The sequence below is a fragment of the Silene latifolia genome, chromosome Y (assembly GCF_048544455.1).
Source record: "Silene latifolia isolate original U9 population chromosome Y, ASM4854445v1, whole genome shotgun sequence".
In the NCBI taxonomy this organism is placed as follows: domain Eukaryota; kingdom Viridiplantae; phylum Streptophyta; class Magnoliopsida; order Caryophyllales; family Caryophyllaceae; genus Silene; species Silene latifolia.
The window spans coordinates 233,304,207-233,330,151 of record NC_133538.1 but is presented as its reverse complement, the minus strand read 5'-3'; the positions used below and the strand labels follow the sequence as shown (position 1 = coordinate 233,330,151).

At 42.3% G+C, this 25,945-nt stretch overlaps 1 pseudogene; it reads right to left on the bottom strand.

Moving 5' to 3' along the window:
* Positions 1-3,204: 3,204 nt before the first annotated feature.
* LOC141635801 (small nucleolar RNA R71) lies at positions 3,205-3,305 on the bottom strand (annotated as a pseudogene).
* Between the last annotated feature and the right edge of the window lie 22,640 nt (positions 3,306-25,945).

The following is a 25,945-nucleotide window of genomic DNA, read 5'->3' as shown; positions in this document are numbered from 1 at the left end:
AGGTTGTTTTAAGACGGAAAGTGGACTGTTTTTAAGTCACTTTGTGCAGGTTGTTCATGGTTGTTCGTGGACTGTGAGGGCGGCTGGTTGTGCTGTGGCCACGGCTTTTTTGCGTAGGTTGGGCACAAACTAATCGGCCTCGGTCGTGGCTCGCCTGGCCGGGCGAGGCCTGGCCGGGTGTGGCCTTGGTCTCGCGTGCCATTTTGTTTTGGTGTGTTGAGGGCTGCCCAAACTGTCATTTGAGGTTGTGTCATAGTTCGTTTGGCGCAATTTGGTTATTTGAAATATTTAATTTCCGTCTCATGCTTTATATAACGTAATCCGTTAAATATTGTTCTATATATATATATATACATATATATATATATATATATATATATATATATATATATATATATATATATATATATATATATATATATATATATATATATATATATATATATATATATATATATATATATATATATACATATTCCTCTCACATGATCAAATTGTTGGGCTTCACATGTTTATATGTTTGAATTTTATATGAGTATCAAGTTGGGTCTAACATATCTTGTTTGTTGGGCTTAATGTGATCTAATTGTTGGACTCCTCATAATTTGTTTATTGGGCTCATAAATGAGTCACTTGGACTTGGTCACATTTTAACCCGTATATTTCATATAACGTAAATTATCATTATCACTTGTTATATTTTATTTAACCAGCATATTAAATTATGAAATGGAATATTTATTAATATGATACAAGTACGAGATATTTACTATGAGTACTGGTAAGAGTCATACTCTTGATAATTCCTTGTATTGTTCGGTTGTGAGAGTCTTGGTCCTATCGGATACTAGGGGTGAGCTATAAGCCCTCTAGTTGCGATATGATCGTCGGGATTGATGTTCCCATCCGTACTCATGGTGAGATGCAAGCCATAAGTATGAATGTGACATTAATAATCCCGTCACATGTGCATGAAAAGGTTAATATAAATAATTACTTGTAAGAGTCGTATTCTTGTAGAAATGCCATATTACCATCGTACGTGCTTGACATACATTTTGCCCGCTTGTCTTTGTTCGCAAGCACGGGTTTGACCTACTTGTGCTGTTCTGGCAAGTACGGGTTTGGCCTACTTGGGCTGTTCTTGCAAGTGTGGTTTTGGGCCACTTGTGCTGTGCTGGCAAGTGAGTCTTATCTTAGTCTTTCCGCCACTTTCGTGCTGTTCTGGCGATTGGGGTACTCGGTCTACATGAGTAGTCGAGTCTTCGGTGCGTGCTGTGCTGGCGCACGTCGAATCGGGATGTACACCCGAGAATCTGCAGATTTAGACTAGGACCGTATCATTATCGTAGTCCTACCCGGGGAAATTATAATCTAAGATTAGTAAATGTCTTGCATTATTTGGATGGTTACTTTGGTCATATCTCCTTGAAATACGTGCTCGTGGCTAAATGGTCGTGTCTGTTTCCTTGACTTCCTTCTCCATTTATTTATTGTTTCTTATGCCTTACTTGTTTATTCCATCATTTCTTTTATCCTTGTTGGTTTAAACACGTATGATCCCATGTTTAGTTATTATTCGATTCACTCATGTCTTATCTAATATGATTGTTTGCTTGTGTTCTTTGTTATGTTCGTTTCGACATATTGTGGCTGGGAGAACCTTGAGTTACTCCCCACTGACTGTGGCGTTCATGTTTACATGAATGACAGGTGGTGAAGATGCTTACGTGGGAAAGACGTGTGGGCTAGCGAGAACTAAACCCTTGGACCTTAGTTTTCTAGTTAGAAACCCTTTATTTGTTTATTCGTGGGATATCTTTTCCCCGTTTTCTAGACTTGGGTTGTATTAACCTAAATTTGTCTATTTTTGAATTTGTTTCTTTTCGTTTTTGGCGCCCGCGTGTTAATCTTTAACTAGTAATTTTAAAATTTTTAAAATATCACAAATTTCCGCTTTAATTTATTAGTTATATTTTCCGCTTTATCGCGGGGTGTCACAACTATAGCAATATAACTGTATTTACCGACTTAGTTGAGTGCACGCTTCTGGGTCACCTTTTTTAATATGGTTAAATTAATCCTGGATCGGAAGATTGGACTAAATAGACCTGCTATGAACAGTAGACTACCCTGACGAGCACGGAAGTTAAGTTAGTGGGAGTCTAGGGTAGAAAGTGGACCGGAAGGACCTTTCCATATCCGTCTCGTAGTAATTCATCTAAGTTGTTTACAGTTGAGTCACTGGACTACCGTAGTGAACCGAAATCCTGACATGTCCCCTCTCTATTGATAGTTTATTTCTATTTTCTGCCTTAATTGCTCTTTCCTTATTTCTCTTGCCTTAAAGCTTTTAGTTTAGGAAATCAAATTACAAACCCCCCCCCCCCATTTGTAACCAAGTAGACGGACTTTTACAGATATCTTGCCTCCCTGAGGAGATCGACCTGACTTCCCTAGCTATATAGTTAGTTTAGTTAGTTATTTTTTATAGGTACACGACAGCCCTGTCAAATTTTGGCGCCGTTGCCGGGGAGGCAATTGCCCTATCTGTCTTTGTTTCGTTTATTTTATCCGTCTCAGGGAATTTTTATTCCTTGAGGCAGTTCTTATTTATTTTCTTTCGGTGTTGTGTATGCCCGGGTCGAGACGGGTTTAAGTTAGTTTCAGCTGATTTTGAGCCAGAGAGACTGTTCAGGCATAGACTCTGTCTGCAAAGAGAATCACGAAAGGAAGACTTGAGTACTTTTGAACCAGAGCTTCAGCATTTCCTTTTTACATAAAATCCATCTTTTGAAGAAGACATTTTCAGTTCTGTAAACCAACCAGTAAAGATGTCGAACATTGCCAGTCATTCGGAGCCTAAAGCATCATCAATTCCAAAGGGTTTCAATCTCCAGACCGAGGATGGGAATACATTTGACATCCGTCCTTCCTATATAAATATGGTGGAGAGAAATCTCTTTACAGGTGTGGCAGGTGAAGACCCAAGGAAGCATATGGAGGTCTTTACGGATTACTGTTCTACTATCCCCGCCACAAAAGGGATAACTCAAGGAGGTTCTGTTTCCTTTTTCTTTGACTGACTCGGCCAGGGAGTGGCTGACTGATTTGGACCGCACGGCCGCGGGGGTCACAGACTGGGAGACCCTTGCTCTTGCTTTTTATAAGAGATATTTCCCTCCGCAGCGCACTAATCAGTTGAGGGCCAAGATCACAAGTTTCAAACAGGCACCTGATGAAACTTTCTATGAAGCATGGTGTTGTTTCAAGAGGTTGGTGAGGTCTATTCCTCACCATGGTTTTGCCGTGGTTCCTGTCCAATCGGTTCTACAATGGGCTATACGATGATCACATAATCATACTTGATGCATCATCTAACGGAAGATTCCAAAAGAACACTGACGGTGATAAGGGATGGGCTCTTATTGAAGAGATGGCGACCCACTGTGCTGAGTATGGAAACCCGAGGGATGGTATTAGAACAGTTCATGCAGTCGATAAGCAAGTTGTGGCTCAGCTGGAAGCCATGAATGCTAGATTTGATAAGTTGGAGTTGCATTATGCTGGGGAGCCTCAGACGGTCCATTTGCTTACTAGAGGGGAGACTGTCACATGTGAGAGGTGTAGGAGCAACGACGGTCACACTGCTGTTGGCTGTCTTACGGAGAAGGAACAGGTCCTTGCTTTTCAACAATACAGGCAAGGAGGGTGTTTCTACTACAATAACCAAGGGGCAGTCCATCCAAATTTGAGGTGGACAAGTCAAAATGTGCTCAATCCTACCCATCCTCCGCATTAGCAGCAGCTATATGTCCCTCCTCATAAGGCTCAACAAGGCTTTCAGAAGCCTCCTTCCTTTCCTACACCTAATCAAGGTGCATCATCTTTTGGTGGGGTAAGTGAGCTAGGTGAGTTGAAGACGATGTTGCAGTCTTTGACAAAGCAGTGGCAGCTGAGTGATCAATAAAAAGATACATCTATCAAGGCACTTGAAACTCAAGTTGCCCAGTTAGCCACGAAACAGTCCACAAGGAAACCGGGACATTTACCGTCACAAGCCAATAATAATCCACATGAGACGGTAAATTTAATCAATTTGAGGAGCGGATATTCGTAAGAAGGACCAAAATCAGATCCGGGGAAGGTAATTACTACTGATGAATAGTGTTCTGTCGAAGAAAAAGAGCTAACGACAAAGAAAGTACTCGATCGACTAATTTCTGGAGGTTGATCGAGTGAAAGTGCTGAAGAAAGGACTCAATCGAGTAAAATTTCTACTCGATCGAGTGAACAGGAAAAAGATTTTACTCGGTCGAATGAAATTTTTGGTCGATCGAGTAATTTTGTTGAAGAACTTGCTCGATCGAATGGTATTTTTGGTCGATCGAGTAATGCTGATAAAGAACAGCTCGATCGAGAGCATGCTAGTGCTTGATCGAGTGAAATATCGCCTGAAAGACCTCGTTCGAGAGGAAAGAAGCGTTCGAAGGATTTAGAGCTTGATCCGGCTGATACATTGGAAGAGAGGAACAAGGGACTCGAGATACCCATCACGGTGCCCTTCCCGAGGCGTTTGCAAAGTACTAAAGCTAATCAACAATTCGGCAAATTTGTCGAACTCCTGAAAAGCTTGCAAGTCACTGTGCCATTCGCCGAATTGCCGACACAGGTACCCTCTTACCTTAAATTTATGAAAGAAATTTTATCGCGTAATAGGCACATTAACGATCATGAGACGGTAGCTTTGACCGAGGTAGGGACAGCCCTAGTTCAGAATAAGTTACCTCTCAAACAGTCAGACCCGGGTAGTTTTTCGATTCCGTGTCATATTGGTACCCACTTAATTGATAACGCGTTATGCGATCTTGGCGCTAGCGTGAGTGTCTTACCGCTGTCTCTGGCTAAGAGACTTGGTTTGACCAAGTTTAATTGCACAAACATGAATGTTCAGATGGCCGACCATAGCATATCACGGCCACTAGGTGTTATAGAAGACATACCTGTTAAGATCGGGAGGTTCTTTATTCCCGTTGACTTCGTTGTACTTGACATCCTCGAAGATGCCCATACCACTATTATTTTAGGGAGACCATTTTTATTTACTGCCCGTGCAGTGATAGACGTCGGGGGAAAGACATTGACTTTTCAGGTTAGGGACGAGGAATTGATATTCCATCAGTCTAAGTTCCGAAGGGCTTCCATGCAAGCTCAGCCTTGCAATGCCCTCTCTTCTATTGACCCTCCTATTGACACCCCAAACGAGAATTTGGAGTATTGTGCTGCTATTGTGACTCCTCCGCCTCAGGTTGAGAGCAAAAAGGAGGAAAGTTCGTCTATTTTCCTTGCTGCAGGCACAGATGAAAATAATAAAGGAGCTGTCAAAGGGTATTGTGCAATTAATGTCAGTCAAAGTGGGAGTGACGATGTTAAAGCCGGTGAGAAAGGAGTAAGGATGAGAAAAGTTCGCGCTTATGTGGACGTCAACTACTCTCCTCCCAATGATTCAAATGCAAGCTCGTGGAAATTGAAGAGAACGACTAATGTTGCTGAGATGACGTCCTCCAGTCAGAAGCCCTTTGAGGGGCTGCTGGATTGCTTCGAGAAGTGAGCGGGGAAATGCCCCATGTAACAAATTGTATAAACAATTTTTAAATTTTCCGTTGAATTTTATTTATTGCTTTTAACTCGGACAATTAGAATTTAGACATTTTTAGCGTGATTAGAGACTATAGACTGTTACTTTTCATTTTTGGTATTTTAGGATATTCTTGCGAGAGTTTTTATGCAGGTTTGGGGAATTATACGCAAACTCAAAGGAATATTAGCAAATTCAAGAGCTTACACGAGGAAAACAGCTCGATCGAGTACTTTTTGTACTCGATCGAGTAGAATTTGTTTGATCGAATGGTTTCCAGTTACTCGATCGACTAAAGCTGAAAAGGGGAGTTCTCGACCGAGTAACTTTTTACGTGATCGAGTAGATGAATACAAGAAGTCCTCGATCGAACAGTTCTAAACCACTCGATCGAGTGAAATTGCAAAATACACGCAGGGAATCTCTTTAAACTTTCTTCTTTATTTGGTTATTTCATTTCCTCTTGCTTTATTCCGTCTCCCTTCCTTATTTGCGATCAAATATCCCAAAACCTCCATTTTTCTTGCCCATTTACCAAATCCGCCACCTACATTTTATTCCTTGCTAATTAATCGTCCATTGCCCTCTATTTTCCCCTTGATTATTGTTGTTTTACACGGTCAATTGAGGATTTTAGGGTTTCGCGGTTTTTTGATCAAAACTCGCCTTTGTTGCTTGTTGATTGTCGATTAATTGCTATTTGTAGGTTTCTAATCATTAAGTAAGTAAGTCCTACACTTCTCTGCATTTAATTTCATTAATTTGGGTTTTTAGGAAGTAAATTAGGAATTAGGGTTTCGATTTTCCGTTTTGGGTCGAAATTTTCGACTATAATTTTGATTCAATGCTTCATTTGTCTTACTTGATGCTTAATTCCCATGCCTCGTTGATATTTACTTGTTTAATTCGAAATTTGCGAGAAATTTGCGATTAGGGCTAATTACAGTCGAAATTTTCGACTGTAAACTGGTTTTTGCTGCTGCCATTTGCTTATTTTCCCTCAATTGTTGCTTAATTTGCTGCATTTATCCTCTTCTACCCTTCCCCTATCGTTATTTACTTGTTACCATTCGAATTTTTGAGGTAATTTGGGAATTTTTGGGCTGTAGTCGATTTTTTTTTACTGTTTAGGGGAATTTTCATGCTGATTTCACGCTGTTTTTCATGCTGTTAAACTGCTGTCTCTTAACAAATTCCCCTGCCCAATTTGTATAGGATGGATTCTAGCTCTATGCCTTCTACGAGCTCCGCCTCCAGTCCATCCTTGTCTCTGTCTGAGACGGTAGTCCCTACTGTTACTACCGACTCCGCACCTGCCAGTACCTCTGTTTTTCTAGTTTCTGCTTCCGGTACTCTGTTTACTGCTGCTAGCCCTGTTTTAGCTGCCACCTCAGTCACAGCCACTACTACTGCTAGCACTGCTGCTAGTCTTTCTTCTTCAGTGGCGATCACAGCTGCAGCCACAGCCTCTACTTCAGCTGCGGTGAGCACACCTGTGGCAGACTCACCCGCAGTTGCAGCTGCTTTACGGGCGGCTCTAGTTCCTCGTACCGTCAGTGGACGGTCTTCTACTTCAGGTTCTAGAGGTCGTGGCTGGGGTCGCGGTCGTGCTCGTGCTATGCCAGCTCCTAGTACTCTTGCTACTCCTTCTAGCACGGTCACTGTTCGAGGGGATGACTCTCTTGACTACACCCTCGGTTCCCTCAGGTAATTTTTGTAAATGGTAATCATCATGAGCGATTTTATAACTTAGTTGAATGTGAATTTCTCCCTACCCGATTCTTAGACCGTCCGGCACTTTAGAGGCTCGGCTTCTACGAGCCAGTTTGTGAGCTTTTACGGGGCACGGGGATGGCTGGACTCATCACTATGAGCGGCCACACTTTTAGGGAGCTGAGCCTTGAGTTCTTCAGCTCCTTCACCTTCTCCTCCAGGGCACACGACACTGTCCCTACTAGTCTTTCTATATCTTTCCGGTTGTATAACCGGACCTTTTCTATGACACTTGAGGAGTTTGGTACCCGACTCGGCCTTTCCTTTATGGGCACCACTGTTGACCCTAGGAAGGTCATTAGTCTTCTTTGGCGGGCTTTGGCACAGACCCCTTTTCACGAGCTAAATCTCGCTCAGGTCCACCTACCCCCGCCCGTTACTTTCTTAAACTGATGGGGAGCACAATTTTTGGTCGAAAGGAGCCAAACAACATCAACAACAACGAGCTCTCCATCTTAGGCGGTTACCTGAACATCGACGGCGAGGATCCCTTTACCCTCAACATCGCTTATTTGACCGGCAGGTACTTCCAAGCTCAGGGAGAGAAGCTCATGGGCACTATTGTCTGCGGTGGCATAGCCACCTTTCTTGCCCGTTCTCTCCTTACCATCTTGCCTCGTGACTTACCTTACATAGACGGTGATATGTATTTGAGCCTAGCTGCCATGCACTCTTAGACTTGGCTGACCACAGACTACCGGACATGGAAGATAGATGGTTCCTTGTCCGTCGACTTTCCTTGTGACACCCTGCCTCGTCTAGCCCCTTTGCCCACTATTGCACGGGGCGCCCGACCACCACCTCTACCTCAGTACCACCTCCAGGTCCGCCCACCTACTACTTTACCCGACGCTAAGAAGCGGCGTAGAGTTGAGACCAGAGAGGGATCCGCACCTTCCACGGGTGGCAAGACTTCCACGGCCACACCTACCCTGATCCCTACTCCTACTCCTACTCCCGCGCCGACAGAGACAGACACATGACCCGGTCCCTACCGGCTAATTTTGTACCTCCACCACCCTTTGAGGCGTCCTCGGTCATGGACAAAGGGCGCCGTGACGGTTTGTTAGTTGAGATTGCAAAGAGACTGGCTCGTATGGAGCGCGACATAGCTTTGACTTTGTTCCCTCTATACGAGTATCACATGCGGTGACACCCTCCGATCCCAGAGAGTTGGCCACACCCTTCCTTTTACCGGTACCCAGCTGAGGGGTACCCGGAGTCTGCTAGTGAGGAGGAGGAGGACGAGGACCCGGCGGCGGAGAAAGCTCGAGCTGAGCAAAGGAGGAGGAGAGAGCAGGAGGTAGATCCGGACTTCATGGTGACGGTGGAGGACGTGCTTGACAGTGACGAGGAGGCTGACGAGTAGCTGCTGGTCAACTCACTTCCCCAGTTTTCTGGTTGATTTGGGGAAGTTCGTGTTTTGTATGTTTATTCTCGCTCTTTTATTTATTTTGTCTCCTTTTTATTTTATTGTTTTTCATTTTTTATTGGTTGTATATTCCCGTTCCCCTGTATATATCTGCTGGTGTATGCTGGAGGACAACGAGTGCGTTGTCCGTTTTGGTTTGGGGAGGGTATTGCATCCTTTTGAGTCTGCATTTGCATTTGTTTTGCATTCACGTTTATTTATTTCAGCTTGCATTGTTTATTTATTTCATTAAAAAAATCCAAAAATCCCAAAAAAAAAATATCAAAAAAAATTAGAAAAATTCAAAAATATTCAAAAATATTCACGTTTATTTTTGCATATAGGTTGAGTCGGAACGGTTGATTTCCGTGATGATATTGCACTATAACTTGTCATTTTACTTAAGCCTTGCACTTCTGTTGATGGTTATTAGCTTTGTCATATGCATAATCTACGAGTTTTTGTTCAAATATAGCTGACTGTTTAGACTTGACCTGATAAATTGGCAATCTACTTTACAATTTCTGAGGTTTAGAGCCCATAACTGGTGACATCCATGACCAGTTCATTAGGAATTGAGAGTAGTACTCCTTGCATAGAATGTTCATCATTTTTGCACTTTTATGACATTCGGTTTCTTGTCAAATGCACAAATTCGGGTTTGTGGTCGATGTCACATGCTGGGAGGTGCTTGCAAATTTCCCCCTTTTCTTATATTTTTCACCCATTTAGCTCTACTTAAGCCAAAACTTGTCTTTTTGACCCACTAGCTACATCCCAAACTGAGCCTGCCTAGTCAAGCTAGTTTAGCATGTCTTTTGTGGCATATTTTTCCATCTGCAGTTTGGCCCGTGTGTATATGATTGGAGTTGGTGGAAATTAAAGAAAGGAGAAAAATAAAGAAAGAAAAAAAAAAAAATGAAAAAAAAAAAGGAAAAATCATGTTTGTACAGTGATGAAAACCAGGAAGAAGAAAAGTTCAAAAATTTTAAGATGGTTGATTTTGAGTCCGTCTGTGTTCACTTTTATATTGTGACGGTCTCACTCCTCCATTTTATTCCATATTTTTGAGGAGATAGTGTATGTGATTGGTGAGTTGTGTGCCAAATGAAGGGCACTTGTACTTTATTTTTCATTCAGCTGAGAATTGGACGGTCTTATATGGTCCTGTTTAGGAACTAGCTTGACGCTTTTACCTCCACATTACCATAACTTGTTTTGCCTTTTCTTACCTGACCCTTACTATTCCCATATCATTTGTGAGCCCTCGGCTGTGACGGGCATTAATGGTTGGAGTGTGTGCATTAGTACTTGAATCGTCTTTTATTTTTGTTGCAAGTATGTTATGTAGGTTGCAGTTAGGTGAGTGACTGTTCCTCTTTCTCTCTTTTACATATATTATTCACCCTTTGCTTCATGAGAGAAGAGTGACCACGTGAGAGTCCGATTTTGTTGGTCTTGCAAGGTCGATAGGTTGGCTATATTTCTGAACAGCTTATAACTCGTTTGCGTATTGACTGCTTAGCTATGACTGTTAATTTTTGTTGCATTAAATAGGTTCAAGTAGACAAGTTAATCTAGCTCTGAGTTTTCATTTCCGTTCCATTAGTTGCATTGTAGTTTACTCGAGGACGAGTAAAGGTTCGGTTTGGGGAGATTTGATACATGCATTTTGTATAGTCTTTTTAGCCTATTTTAGCACGTATTTCTATGTACTTTCGTACTGTTTATATTGCATTTTGCCCCCGAATTGGCTACTTTGGTTCGTCTTGACTATTTTGCAGGAATGAACGTAAAAGTAGTAGAATCGTACCATTTTCGTCCTTTTTGCATGCATTTTGAGGAGACGGTATTTTTCAGAGTGAGATCTTGCATTGGGATGCGTGAAAGAACGGTCTACGAGGCAGTCGGTCACGAGTTTGAGCTGATTTGAAGGAAGAATACTCGATCGAGCTGTTTTATCACTCGATCGAGTGGTTTCTATGGCATTGGTTGGTCGATCGAGTAATATATTACTCGATCAAGAAAGGCTGAAATTGAAGTTACTCGATAGAGTAACAATTCTACTCGATCAAGTAGATTTCTGCCCTAATTACTTTTTATGCAATTTAATTATTGTTTTATCATGTTGAATGTTGGTTTATTCTTTGTTATTAGTATTGACAGTATTAATAGCATGAGTAGCTAAATCTTTTCATGTTGGGATTAGGGGATCTACGGTAGAAATGTGACGAAGTAGTAAATAGGTTAGGTGAATTATTTGTGAGATTCTGTCACCATAGCAATATAACTGTATTTACCGACATAGTTGAGTGCACGCTTCTGAGTCACCTTTTTTAATCTGGTTAAATTTAATCTTGGATCGGAAGATTGGACTAAATAGACCTGCTATGAACAGTAGACTACCCTGACGAGGACGGTAGTTAAGTTAGTGAGAGTCTAGGGTAGAAGGTGGACCGGAAGGACCTTTCCATATCCATCTCGCAGTAATTCATCTAAGTTGTTTACAGTTGAGTCACTGGATTACCGTAGTGAACCGAAATCCTGACATGTCCCCTCTCTATTGATAGTTTATTTATATTTTCTGCCTTAGTTTAGGAAATCAAATTACAAACCCCCCCCCCCATTTGTGGCCAAATAGACGGACTCTTACATATATCTTGCCTCCCTGAGGAGATCGACCTGACTTCCCTAGCTATATAGTTAGTTTAGTTAGTTATTTTTGATAGGTACACGACAGCCCTGTCAAGGGGTTAACTAGGAAGCGAATAAATGAGACAAACTAACTCAAGAACTATGAAACTAGGGTGTTGGGTTTGCTAGTGTAGACAAGGGTCAACTAGTGAACCTAAATTAATGGTCACCAAGAAGTAGGGTCGAGGAAGGCTCCACCTCTCGGTGTGAGTTGATCCCTAGGCCAAGAAAAGTCAAGTCCTCACTTAGACTAGCCTAGACTGAGAAATTGTGCATACTTCCACAAGTCAAGGCTCTCGCCTTAACAAGTCAACAAATAGAGAAAGCTAGAATCCTCATTCTATCATTTCCACAAACACTTGGTGAGCACAACTACTCTTAAACCAATTACTCAATGGTTTCCACCAATTCAAGCCAACAATTAGCCCCAAGAGTCCACCATAGGTCCCCCTTCACCCTAGTAGAACACTACTTAAACATGATTATGAAAATGAAAGCAAAAGATGAGAACTTTGTCATGAAAATAACAAGAACAAACATAATATAAATACAAGTAATTAAGCCAGCAATAAACATGTAAACAATTAAAATAAAGAGTAATTAAGAGAAGGAATTATACCAATAATAACTAAAGGAGGAAACTTGGTTGAAATAAGGAAGGTTGAATCTCTTCTCCCTTCAAATTACAACCCACTAATCTAAATGTAAATTAATGAGAATTGTGAATATTGAGTGAACTAAAGAGTAATTAAATTAATGATCAAGAAAGATAAAGACTTTGATTCATGAAATTGAAGGGAGAAATATTCTAGGGTTCTTATTACAAATAGAGAGACTAATTTTCTAATCTAATTCCTAGTCTAATTTCTAAGGTAGATGGTGAGTCTAATGTAAGGTAGTGGTTATATATAGCCCTCTAATTACAAGCTTAATTGGACGAGTAATAATAATAATAATAACATTAATAATTCTAATACTAATATCAAGAATAATGCTAATTACATTGATTAGTAATAATAATAATAATAATAATAAATAATACTAATAATACTAACTAAAGTCAATGTCAAAACAAAACACTTATTCAATGTGGTTGAAACAGGGCAAATTCGCAGCAAGGGACTTCTGTCGGCCAGTCGGCCGCCGGCCTGGGTCACCGGCAGCGAGGGTCATGAAGCAAGAGCAGAAAAGGAATGGGTGTGTGTGGTTGCCGAGCAGGCGGCTGTCGAGGTACCGACATAGAGAACAAAGTTGAGTGCGAAATTGAAGATTGCGAGTTGTATGCCGGTAGGTCGGCTGCGGGGGTCATAGCCGGTAGCGATTACTTCACAAAAGGAAGAGAATAGGGTGTGTGGCTACCGGTGGGAGTAGTCGGCTGCCGGTATGCCGGCAAAGAGAAACAGTGAGGTGGATTTCCGTGCTACACAGAGGAGGGAAACACGGGTTGTTGTGGTGGTTTGGTGCTGCCGTGGTGGTTGTAGGTGGATGGAGGTTATGGGCTGGTGATTATGGGCTGATGTGGTGGTCGTAGATGAGGTCCACGGTGGTCGGAGGTGGCTTTAATGGCTCAGCAAAGACGGTTGTAAAATGTGTTGTTTGCGGATGGACGAAGGTGCGTGGTCGTGGTGGCTGACACGGTGGCAATGGTGGTTATGGAAGGTTGGGTTGTGAATTTGGAAGTGGGTGGATGTTAGGGGTGGTGATGGGTGGCTCCCACAGTGGCTGGGGGTGGCTTTGATGGTAGTTGCAAGATGGTCGCGTGAAATGGTTGTAATTGTATGTTTGTGGCTAGGGGTGAAAGGTGGTGTCGTGGCGGCTGGTGTGGTGGCAGACGGTGGCCGGAGGTGGTAGTAAAAGCTCAGCAAAAACCGTCTGAAATTAGCAGCTGCTCCTTTACTTGGTTTATTTTTCCATATTTTAGCCTATTTTCACCTCCGCCATTTCTTCTCCTTATCCCGTCTTGCTCTTCCACCTCACTTTCCCGTCTTGCCTGCACATTAAACTAATATAATAATAATAATAATAATAATAATAATAATAATAATAATAATAATAATAATAATAATAATAATAATAATAATAATAATAATAATAATAATAATAATAATAATAATAATAATAATAATAATAATAATAATAATAATAATAATAATAATAATAATAATAATAATAATAATAATAATAATAATAATAATAATAATAATAATAATAATAATAATAATAATAATAATAATAATAATAATAATAATAATAATAATAATAATAATAATAATAATAATAATAATAATAATAATAATAATAATAATAATAATAATAATAATAATAATAATAATAATAATAATAATAATAATAATAATAATAATAATAATAATAATAATAATAATAATAATAATAATAATAATAATAATAATAATAATAATAATAATAATAATAATAATAATAATAATAATAATAATAATAATAATAATAATAATAATAATAATAATAATAATAATAATAATAATAATAATAATAATAATAATAATAATAATAATAATAATAAAGAGAGGGGGAGGGGCGATTTCAGGTGCGATCTAGGGCATTTGCACGATCCCAGCCGGTCTCTGCCACGTTACTCGCCGTCGCCAGTCGTCTTTCACGCCGGCCTTCCCCGCCGTTGTTGGTGTCGGCGTTTGTTGAGGTGTTGCAGTAACGGGGTGTCTAGGGCTTCGTGTTTTTGCCGTTTGGGTTTAGGGCAGTGTTTTTCTGTTTCTTCTTCCGCCGTCAACAGCCAACAACTACCCCACGTCGACCTTTAGACCTCACGTCGCCAGTCAGGGGCAGTTGTTGTGGGTTGTTTGTACGGTGGGTCCAGGTTGTGAAGGGATTGCGTGTCTGTCGTTTTTCAGGGATAAGCGTCGCCATCTTTGCGATCATTATCGGCCTGCGCCATCACCAGGTGGTCACCAGACCTCAAGTCGCCGGCCATTTGGTGGGGGCTGACGGCAGCCTTGTGATTTTCCTTCCGCCGGTGTGGGTTCGTTTTCCTTCTCGCTCTTTTTTATATTTTTTTACGTTTCTTTTTGGCTACTGTTTTTTTATTCTTCAGGCTGTTCGTGCTTTGCGGTTGCCGGAGCTTCTTGTAACACCCCCATACTCCAAGTGCCTTACCAGGACCACTCAGGTATAAGGATACTACAATCTCGGTTGCCCGAGGTACTGAATATCATAAGACAATAAAGAAACGTACTTTTAAAGTAAATATAGATTAAGTGTTTACATGTTCAAACCAAAACTAATAAAAGGAATTACAAGGTTCTCATACGGTCTACAACTAAAACTATCAAAGCTACTAGACTTCGTCTGACACAGCGGAAGACTTCTAACTGCCACGTGATGACTCATCCCAGCTATCCCATACGCGTCATATCACACCTGCTCAATAACTGCTCACCACCCCCGAATGGATCACCACAGTTTTTAAAACATTTAAACGGGGTCAGTACTAATCACACAATTCAATACATATATCAACAATAAGATAAACAGAGACAATTTGAATCACACACACACACACACACACACACCACCAACTCCCATCGTCTCAATCGACCGTCCTTTGGACCCGCCACGCGAGTGGGGGACCGCAGCCGTTCCCACCTAAGCCCCGCTCATCGTACGAGCGATAACCCTGTCCCATTAATGTGCACATCCCCTTTCGTGGCGGGTTCCACGAAGGGCGAAACTAGGGCGTGAGATCACTCCCGCAAGTGACCCCACTCAGCCGAGAACGCATCTCGAGAACCATCAACAAACACAACCACAATCACAATCATCATATCAAACAACTAACTATAGCACATCACCAATATCCCATTATGGGACTAATACTGAGTAGGAAATCCTACCTGGAAAGCACAACACGCAGACGGTATCTACAATTTGTATCAAAACGGCTCCTCTACGAACTCTCCTCCTATCATACAGCACATAAAGACTACACATCACAAACTACACACCAAAACCCCCAATTCCTAAATTAGGGTTTAACCAATCTTAACAACACATTATAAAAACTATATTAAAAGCTTACCCTCGACTCAAGGAATCCAACGACACGAAAAACGACAAGAACCGACCGTCTGAACTCCGGGAATTGCTAAGAGTGCGATTAGGAAGATGAAGTGGCTGCTTTCTCTCTTAAACAGGGTTTTAGGTTTTGTAAAAGTGAATTAAAACAATGACGAATATGTTTAAATACCTTAATCGCATAATTAACAAAACCCGAGAAAACTCCCCGTAAAACCGGACACTCGATCGAGTACCCAAGGTACTCGATCGAGTACCCCCTTACTCGATCGAGTACCCCAGCTACTCGATCGAGTACCCAACAGGTCAGAAACTATTCTAAAACACAACTTACCCTTACTCGACAGAGTAAGGCCTACTCGATAGAGTACCCAAAGACTCATAAATACGGAGTATTACAGTCTTCCCTCCTTAAAAGGAACTTCGTCCTCGAAGTTCAACCCATACATAAAACAACCATTCAGACTCGACCAAGACACAACAACTTAGCTAAGGACTCAAGAACTCGACCGAACATAGAACATGAACTCTTAACACCCACTCCACCAACTATGTTTACTTCCACAACATGACTCACTATACCGTATCTACCACATATATATCTCTCACGATACCAACTCCATACATAACCAACTACCATCCTCTAATGCTGCTAGCTCCATAATATCATCAACTATCAAATCCAATACCAAGACACTCATAGACATCAAACGGAATGTTACATTCTACCACCCTTAAAAGGAACTTCGTCCTCGAAGTTTACTCACACTCGTAACCTCATCATCCAACTGTCAATACTAGCGAAATATTCTCACACTCCTAAACATCACGCTACTACAAGCACGGTCATGACCTTTAATAAAATCACCCACAACACGAATCGATCTTTTATTCTACATCAAGACTCAACTTCCGAATATATTACCATATGTACAACCATCAAAATCTGTTTTATCGCATCCTACTCCTCTTAAGACAAATGTTACGTCCTCGTAACTCACTAATACCAAACCATATCTATATCTCATTACCCTCTGTACCACCACATGTCAAAGATAACCGTCTATAAACCAAACACTCACCATTCTTATATCCAAGGCTCCCATACATAAACATTTCCCATTCCTCAACTCATTCGGCATAGCACCTAACCTATACCATAAACTCGTAGCAAATTACCATACCCACTCTTCAGTATTACTACCAAACAACATACCTCTCTATGTAAGGCACTTATCTCCCAGAAGCATAACTCACGATCCGCACTCGTTACGTACACACACACTAGATCCTCAAGTTCTTTCTTTCATTACCGCAAAATTCATACACAACTTAACATGACACTAATTTCCCCAACACCCTACCCTCACTGTCTCATCAAAAGATTATGAACTACCTGCCGCTTTCAGATCACTACAACACATGTTCCACGAATCATTTTCCATTACCATGTCTAACGATGTCTCATCTGAAAACAAGATCAAAATTACCGTAACAACCTCTCACCACCGTGTCCCATCAACAGATTATCACTATCCCATGACAACAACGAAACATATACAACTCTATTTCATATCATACTCTACCTCATTCCCAACTTAACCTGGTAAAGAAAACATCAATAAACAAGACAGCTGTCTATCTGCACAAACTGAAACTCGCAGAGAGCAACATCAAACAAAACAACAATCTATGTATAACTGGTATGTACTTTCGAAACTCGAATCATAATCATCCCGCCTACTCCACCACAACCGGTGACGGCATCACAACACCGCCACCAACAGCCACACCGTAGTGCGAAAATACCCGCATCACAGCACTATGTACCGTGCCCGGATCACCACCCGAGGCACCACAACCACACCGATAGACATCACAACTGCATACAATTCCCATAAACACTGACTCAGAATAACTTTTCAGACAAGAAAAACTTACTCAAATCCACTTTACTAAATCATAACACAACATATTATATGGATAAACAAATAAGCATCTCATGAACATCCTCTCTGCCATTTCCCGGAATACACATGTGTTATCAATACACATAAAATTATAACTAGCCATGTCAAATCAATCAAATTATTACCTTTTTGGATATCATTAAATTAAATTACCGTGTCCAACATATATATTACCGAACATTCATAAAACAATTTTATAATTATCATACCATACCACTTCTTGTGAGGTCAGAACCTCACACAAACATTTACACAAATCACGGACCGTAATCACGACCAACTAGTCAATCGACCACGTAAGTCACCACTCGAAAAAGGTTACCGCCGCCCGAGTTTAACTCATATGCCCTCATAACATATTCCCCATTCGCACAACCATCACTTCCTGCCAAATATAACCATACCTTCACTATTCAACTAATAGCGTCCGCCTCATCTAACCACATCTTATACCCTCTCACAATCATACACAACAATCAGGTCCCTACCAAATTAACCTCTTTAGAATTGCTACCTTTCTAATATTCCATCACTCTTAGCCATTAGTGATAACACCACAACGCCACCGCTGCTCGTATATCAAATCTCTTACACTCATATCAAAATAACATGGTTTTTCTACCATTTTTGGTTAACATTGCAAATAACGAACATCAAACCCATCCACAAAATTACCTCAACATTATTCCCAAAGCTAACTTATTTGTATTGTCATCCAACTCTCCACCAAATATCTCGTATCGTGCCAATGCTCCACCAACTTCTTACTCCCTTAATTCCTCGAAACTCATTACCAATCATGTTGTCCTGAAACTCCTATATAACCTTTAGCTAACATCCTCGTGATACCATCACACATTTCGATGATTCCTTATCTTTATATCACATAGCTTCGGTGAACATTTTCCTCAGCTTACTTTTATCCTTCTTTTCTCTTTACACTCAATAATACCAATTAATAGTTCAACTCCTTATTCCTTCTAGCTAACTCTTTAGAAATCTGGTCACCCCTTCGTTGCTCCAAAACTCAGTTCCATTATTTTCTACCGACATCATCTCACTCTTTCTTACCATGGATCTTCTCTTATTATGCTATCACTCACTCACACTTATCACTAATTTGTCCATAAAAAATCAACGTTTAAAGTTCAAACAATTACATCTCCCTTTTTACATCTCTAGAAATCAAAATTCTTTTTATACCGTTAATTGCCCAAGGAAATCCCACAGTGGTTTCACCTCTTAATAAACCAAATCTCCCCAAACTCACTCACTGTCTATAAATACACCTCGCGACATGTCTCCACAAAGTTCACTATATATTACTCTTCTCAACCCCTTTAAACGAACTTTCACTACATAAATCCATAACCCACACTACTCCTAACCATTTCCCTCCTTAACTCTTTACACATCTCAAGCTGCCACTATCCACATTCTTACTTTCAATCTTTTCATTCTCACGTTCATTATACTCACATCATCCCTTGTCTACATTCACTTATTTTTAAATTACTCAACACACAATCATATCACTCATCCCGTCTCGCAAAACGTGCGCCATGCCTCAATAAACGATACCAATCTTCCTTTTCTTTTTCCACCATCTATCATAATCACATATAACTCATGTCCTCCCCACCGAACTCATACTCATCATAGTGCCACTCTTTACATCATAAGATTGGGTAACTTACGCTTCAGGACCAACACATACGTAAAACAATGCATAAAGAAGTAATACAACACCTTTGAATTAAACATAATATGCAACGAATGTCAAAAGACAAACATATGACCCGAAATACGCATATGACTGCCGAGACCCCACTCGATCGAGTACGGAACCTACTCGATCGAGTTGAGGCTACTCGATCGAGTGCCCAACATGCTCGATCGAGTGCCCCGACTCGAACCCAAACGGACCTTCGATCTCGACTTACTCGACCGAGTAGCGGCTACTCGATCGAGTGACCCCATACTCGATCGAGTGCCCGAGGTACTCGATCGAGTGCCCAAAAACACGATTCGGGTCAAAATAACGACAAGTACCCACTCGATCGAATCAAACCCACTCGATCGAGTCATGCGGTTTCGTGAATACTACCCGCATGTTATCTCACATACCCCAACGTACTATGCATTCATTATTATTTCAACATTATGATTACAACTACGCATTCAAATCTGCGCGACTCCTCATACAATCAACAAAATAATCCACTTCGTGTTATTAAGTGCCACGTTATAAACAGCCATCATGCTTTTCATCCAATTCGTTATACAAAACACATATCATTGAACCTCTATTCTTCATGTTACTACTCACCAAAAGCCAAACATTACCATCTATCATGCTCATATAACATTCAACTTTCAATCATGTATTACCCGCATGTTTTAAATTTTCATAACTTTTCATAACACAAACCACACCCATACACTACAAATCCTATTCCCATGTTCCTAATACAACAACATTACAAATCCACTTCATCACACATCATCATATACGAACTACTTTCTTTTTCTACCATATCATTCATCATTCTCATATACTTTTCCAACGATTCCAACCAACATGTAAGCCAACTATCATGCAACATGCTTTCAACAAACCATATACAGCACAATTAACATACACGTCGCACATATACACACGGACTCCACGTTCCCATACCATGTGACTGGCTTAAGTATCATGGGGCTAAGATTTTGAAGTGAGGGCGCCTACTCACCCAAAACCTAGCATCAGCCGGGGCTCCCATTACACATACACCAGGTTCATTTTATTAGACTCCCTATGTTCATTATGCTCATTTGTTACAGGTTCCAAAATCGTCGCTCTGATACCATTTGTAACACCCCCATACTCCAAGTGCCTTACCAGGACCACTCAGGTATAAGGTTACTACCATCTCGGTTGCCCAAGGTACTGAATATCATAAGACAATAAAGAAACGTACTTTTAAAGTAAATATAGATTAAGTGTTTACATGTTCAAACCAAAACTAATAAAAGGAATTACAAGGTTCTCATACGGTCTCTGACTAAAACTATCAAAGCTACTAGACTTCGTCGACACGGCGGAAGACTTCTAAGCGCAACGTGATGACTCATCCCGGCTATCCCATACGCGTCATATCACACCGCTCAATAATCGCTCACCACCCCGAATGGATCACCGCAGTTTTAAAACATTTAAACGGGGTCAGTACTAATCACACAATTCAATACATATATCAACAATAAGATAAACAGACAGCTGAACTGTCACACACACACACACACACACACACACACACCACCAACTCCCATCGTCTCAATCTCGATCGTCCTTTGGACGGACCACGCGATGGGGGACGCGGCCGTTCCCACCTAAGCCCCGCTCATCGTACGAGCGATAACCTTGTCCCATTAATGTGCACATCCCCTTTCGTGGCGGGTTCCACGAAGGGCGAAACTAGGGCGTGAGATCACTCCCGCAAGTGACCCCACTCAGCCGAGAACGCATCTCGAGAACCATCAACAAACACAACCACAATCACAATCACAATCACAATCATCATATCAAACAACTAACTACAGCACATCACCAATATCCCATTATGGGACTAATACTGAGTAGGAAATCCTACCTGGAAAGCACAACACGCAGACGGTATCTACTGGTTTGTATCAAAACGGCTCCTCTACGAATTCTCCTCCTATCATACAGCACATAAAGACTACACATCACAAACTACACACCAAAACCCCCAATTCCTAAATTAGGGTTTAACCAATCTTAACAACACATTATAAAAACTATATTAAAAGCTTACCCTCGACGCAAGGAATCCAACGACACGAAAAACGACAAGAACCGACCGAACTCCGGAATTGCTAAGAGTGCGATTAGGAAGATGAAGTGGCTGCTTTCTCTCTTAAACAGGGTTTTAGGTTTTGTAAAAGTGAATTAAAACAATGACGAATATGTTTAAATACCTTAATCGCATAATTAACAAAACCCGAGAAAACTCCCCGTAAAACCGGACACTCGATCGAGTACCCAAGGTACTCGATCGAGTACCCCCTTACTCGATCGAGTACCCCAGCTACTCGATCGAGTACCCAACAGGTCAGAACCTATTCTAAAACACAACTTACCCTTACTCGACAGAGTAAGGCCTACTCGATAGAGTACCCAAAGACTCATAAATACGGATTATTACACTTCTGCCTGAGACCGGCCACTGCCGCCGCTGCCACTGCCTTGCGTGGGTGGGTTTTGGTTGTTGTGGGTGATACAGTTTACTTGGTGTGGAGGGTTTTGGGCCGTTTCTAAAGCTGCGGGTGGTTATCTTTTTTTACTGGTGGTCGACTTTTCGACGCCGTGGTACGCAAGGAAGGGTGTTGGGTTGTTGTCCTTTCATGCCTGAGCTAGTTAGGTACCATTGTCCTTTTTCGGGTCTTCATGGGTGTCGGGATGGTTTCGGTAACGGCCTTACAAAGGCGGCTTGGCAGAAACATTTTCGGGTCCGACATTGTCATGACGGGGCGTTGGACCTTACGCGGCAGACTCTTTCTGATAGTTTAACTGTTTATTCCAATGCCGAGAGTTCTTTGAGACGGATGGGGCTCTGGTTGTGTGGGGTGTGTTTTATGACCCGTACTGTTAGAGCTAGATGTCGTCATAATTGGGGTGATATTGTGGAGCATCCGGGGTGTGTTGATGGCATTTACACCTTCCATATTCATGGTATTCCGAGACCTTTGGCTCCTTCTACTTCGGTTTCTTCTGATGATAGTGTAGAGCTCGTTCAGTGGTCTATATCTTCGCTGGATCGTTTGCTGTCTTTAGGCCTTCGCACCGTCAAATCTATTCCTCCTAAGTGTCGTCTTGGGTTTGCTCGGGCTTTGAAAGGGGCCTTGGATGCGGTGTTTGATGCCCCTTGTGATCTCTCCCGCTGGGTTCGGTTGCTTGTTCTACGCCTTTGTTTGCTCTGGACTTTTGCTCCTCAGAGTAATCATGAGTGTCAGACAGCTATTCGGCGTCAGCATCAGGAGGAGTGTATTGCCAGGGCTATACTTGCTTGGGGGACACCTGGGGGGGGGAGGGGTTTGCAGTTGTTACAGGAGTCTTTTGATGAGGGTCCTTCTTCCTTTTCTGTGGATGAGGAGCTGGATTTGAGTGAGTTTAACCTCCGCCAATGTCAGCGGAAGATTTCTGATGGCCATTATCTTTCTTCTTTGTCGTACGAGTGCTTTCTTCCTCTGGGGTCGCCCCCTACTCCGATGCCACTCTCGTGGCCTTGCGTGAGAAGCATCCTGTTGCCCCGCCTCCTTCTTTGCCTCCTCTGTCTGGGGATCATCATCCTCTGGTTGCCTCTTCGGCTGTGGTCTTGGATATGATTAGGAGCTTCCCTCGTGGCACTTCCTGTGGGAGGGATGGTTTTTGTGCCCAACACCTTATGGATTGTTTGAGTGGCGCTGCTGTGGCTATTTCAGATGATTTGATCACTTCTATTACTAGGGTGGTTAATCTTTTTCTTGAGGGCCGTTGTCCTCTTCCTCTGGGTGAGTACATTGCTAGCGCTCCTCTCACGCCACTCGTTAAACCGGGTGGTGGGGTTCGTCCTATTGCTGTTGGTACGGTTTGGAGACGGCTTGTCTCCAAGGTTGGTGCTTCTATGGTTGGTCCGTCCTTATCTTCTTATTTTGATGGGCTTCAGTTCGGGGTTGGGGTGTCTGGTGGAGGAGAGGCTATCTTGCATGCCTTGAACCGGCTTGTTGAGGATCGGGGGACTCAGGTGGGGCTTTCTATGTTGCTGGTTGATTTCCAGAATGCGTTCAACCTTGTTGATCGTTCGACCATGCTTCAGGAGGTTCGCCGTCGTTGCCCGGCCCTTTCCCGTTGGGTGGAGTTTTGTTATTCCAGCCCGGCCCGCCTTTTTTATGGGGAGCACTGCTTGTGGTCTTGTCAGGGTGTTCAGCAGGGTGATCCTTTGGGCCCTTTGCTTTTCGCTTTGGTTTTGCATCCGTTAGTTTGCAAGATCCGGGACACTTTTGACCTTACTTTGCAGGCTTGGTACTTAGATGATGGCACCATCGTGGGTGATACTTTGGAGGTGGGGAAGGTTTTGGACTTGATTATGTTGGATGGCCCTAGTTTTGGATTACATCTTAATGTCTCCAAGACGGAGCTCTTTTGGCCTGTTGAGGATCCACGGAGTCGGCTTCCTGGGGTTTTCCCCACTTCTATTTCTCGGCCACTGCGCGGTGTTACAGTTTTGGGAGGACCTGTCAGTACTTGTCCTGGTTTTAGCAGTGAGATTGTGGCGACGAGAGTAACTAAGACCATTGAGCTAATGGACTTGGTTGCGAGGATTGAGGACCCGCAATGTGAGTTGCTTCTTCTTCGAGCTTGTACTGGTATTTCTAAGCTCTACTTCTCCCTTCGTACTTGCTCCCCTTGTGTTTTTGGGTCTGTCCATCTTCCTTTTGATGCCGCTCTGCGTTCTAGCTTGGAACGTATTGTCACCGCGTCGGGGCCGGGTTTTGGGGATTGGCAGTGGCGCCTTGCTACATTCCCTTTTCATCTCGGTGGTCTTGGTGTCTATGCGGCGGGAGATGTTTTATTTTATGCTTTTATTGCGTCCCGCTTGCAGTCTGCTGGTTTGCAGGCTAAGCTCCTCGGCCCTTCTGGTATTGTAGCTGCTGGTCCTGCTTTTGATGATGCCGCGCAGGTGTTTACTGCGACTACAGGTTCTGGTATATTAGGTCACCCTAGTGAAATTGCTGCCCCCAAACTTATGAAGAAATTGGCAGATATTTATTTCACGACGGTTGCTGCTGCCTCAGAGTCTGTTTTCTCTTTGACACCGCGCCAGCTTGCTTTATGGCAGTCTCAGCAGGGTTCTCACTCCTCTGATTGGTTACGTGCGGTTCCTATCTCAGGGTTGGGGCAGACTATGAACGGGAGGACTTACCGTAGTGTGTTGGGGTATCGTCTGGGTGTTCCGTTTTTCACGGTATCTAGGCCGTCATCTGCTTGCTCTCGGGTTTTTCTTTGGGGATGTTTTTGGGGACCACGCTGTTTCTTGTCTTGCATCTTGTGGGCGTTAAACATCGGCATAACCTTGTCCGGGACACTCTTTTCGACATCTGCTATAGATCTGGTATTACTGCGGGGAAGGAGGTTGATATCGGTTTGGTTGATGGGCATGGTGGCTCTCTTCGTCCTGCGGATTTATTGCTTTATTCTTGGGACAGGGGGCGTGATGTGTGCGTCGACCTGACAGGTTCTTCACCTTTAACTCGGATCGGGTTGGCGATTTTGCCGGCCGGGTTGTCGGCCGATCTTTGCCAATGAAAGTGTGCTAAGTATGGGGATTTGTGCGCGGTAGCGGATTATGGTTTCCTACCTTTCTCTTTCTCTTCACTTGGGGAGCTGGGTTCGGATGTTGTTGCCTTGCTCAAGCGGATCCAGAAATTCTCGGTATCTCAGGATGCGGGGGCTCGGGTGGCCGCTTACATTTTTACTAGACTTAGCTTTGCTATTGCTAAGGGTGTGGGAGCCCAGATTGTCTCTCGGCTCCCCACCAATTTCATGTAAACTTTTATTTTTATTTTAATGAAAGCTGCGCGCATCCCTTTATAAAAAAAAAAAAAAAAAAAAAAATAATAATAATAATAATAATAATAAATACAATTAATTATTAATTATAAACTAATACGACTAATTATTATGAATTAGTAATTAAATGAGCTTATTAGACAATTAAGCACACAAAATCGAGTCGTAATTAGGTAATAGGACGGGGCTAAACCGTCCTAAATTAGGACGATATTAGCAGCGTCTTTTTCTGTTGACATGTTACTTTTCTTTTGTTTAACCGGCTTACATTTGGGGTTTACGTTCACCTTGTGAACGATGGCTTCCTTACTCACTCCCGGCATTTCGTCGACGGATTGTGCGAAGACGTCCTTGTTTCTTTCAAGCACCCCGATCATTTTGTCTCTGAAGGTGGGAGTCATATCTTCACCAATGATCACGGAGCGTCCAGGGCCAAGCTCGACTGTGGTAGTCCATGCCCCCTGGTACTAGTCGATTGTCCTTAGTTGGCCTTCCTTTACTTGTACTAGCCTCTACCTCTGATGTGGGGCGCTTAGAGCTTCTTTGCACCTCTCGGCAGGAGTTGTTCCCGGCCGTACTAGGGTTTGGCTCGTCTCTCTTGTTTACCGAATAGATTTGTTTGAATGCGATTACGTTGCATGATCTCGAAGAGATCTGGCTTCCGGGAAGCTTTTCCTCTCTTCCGGCGTCTGACACGTGCACGAGTGTCAATGCCGGAACGGATATCACTGCGTTGATATCGCCCAGGGTCTGTCTCCCGATTAGGACATTGT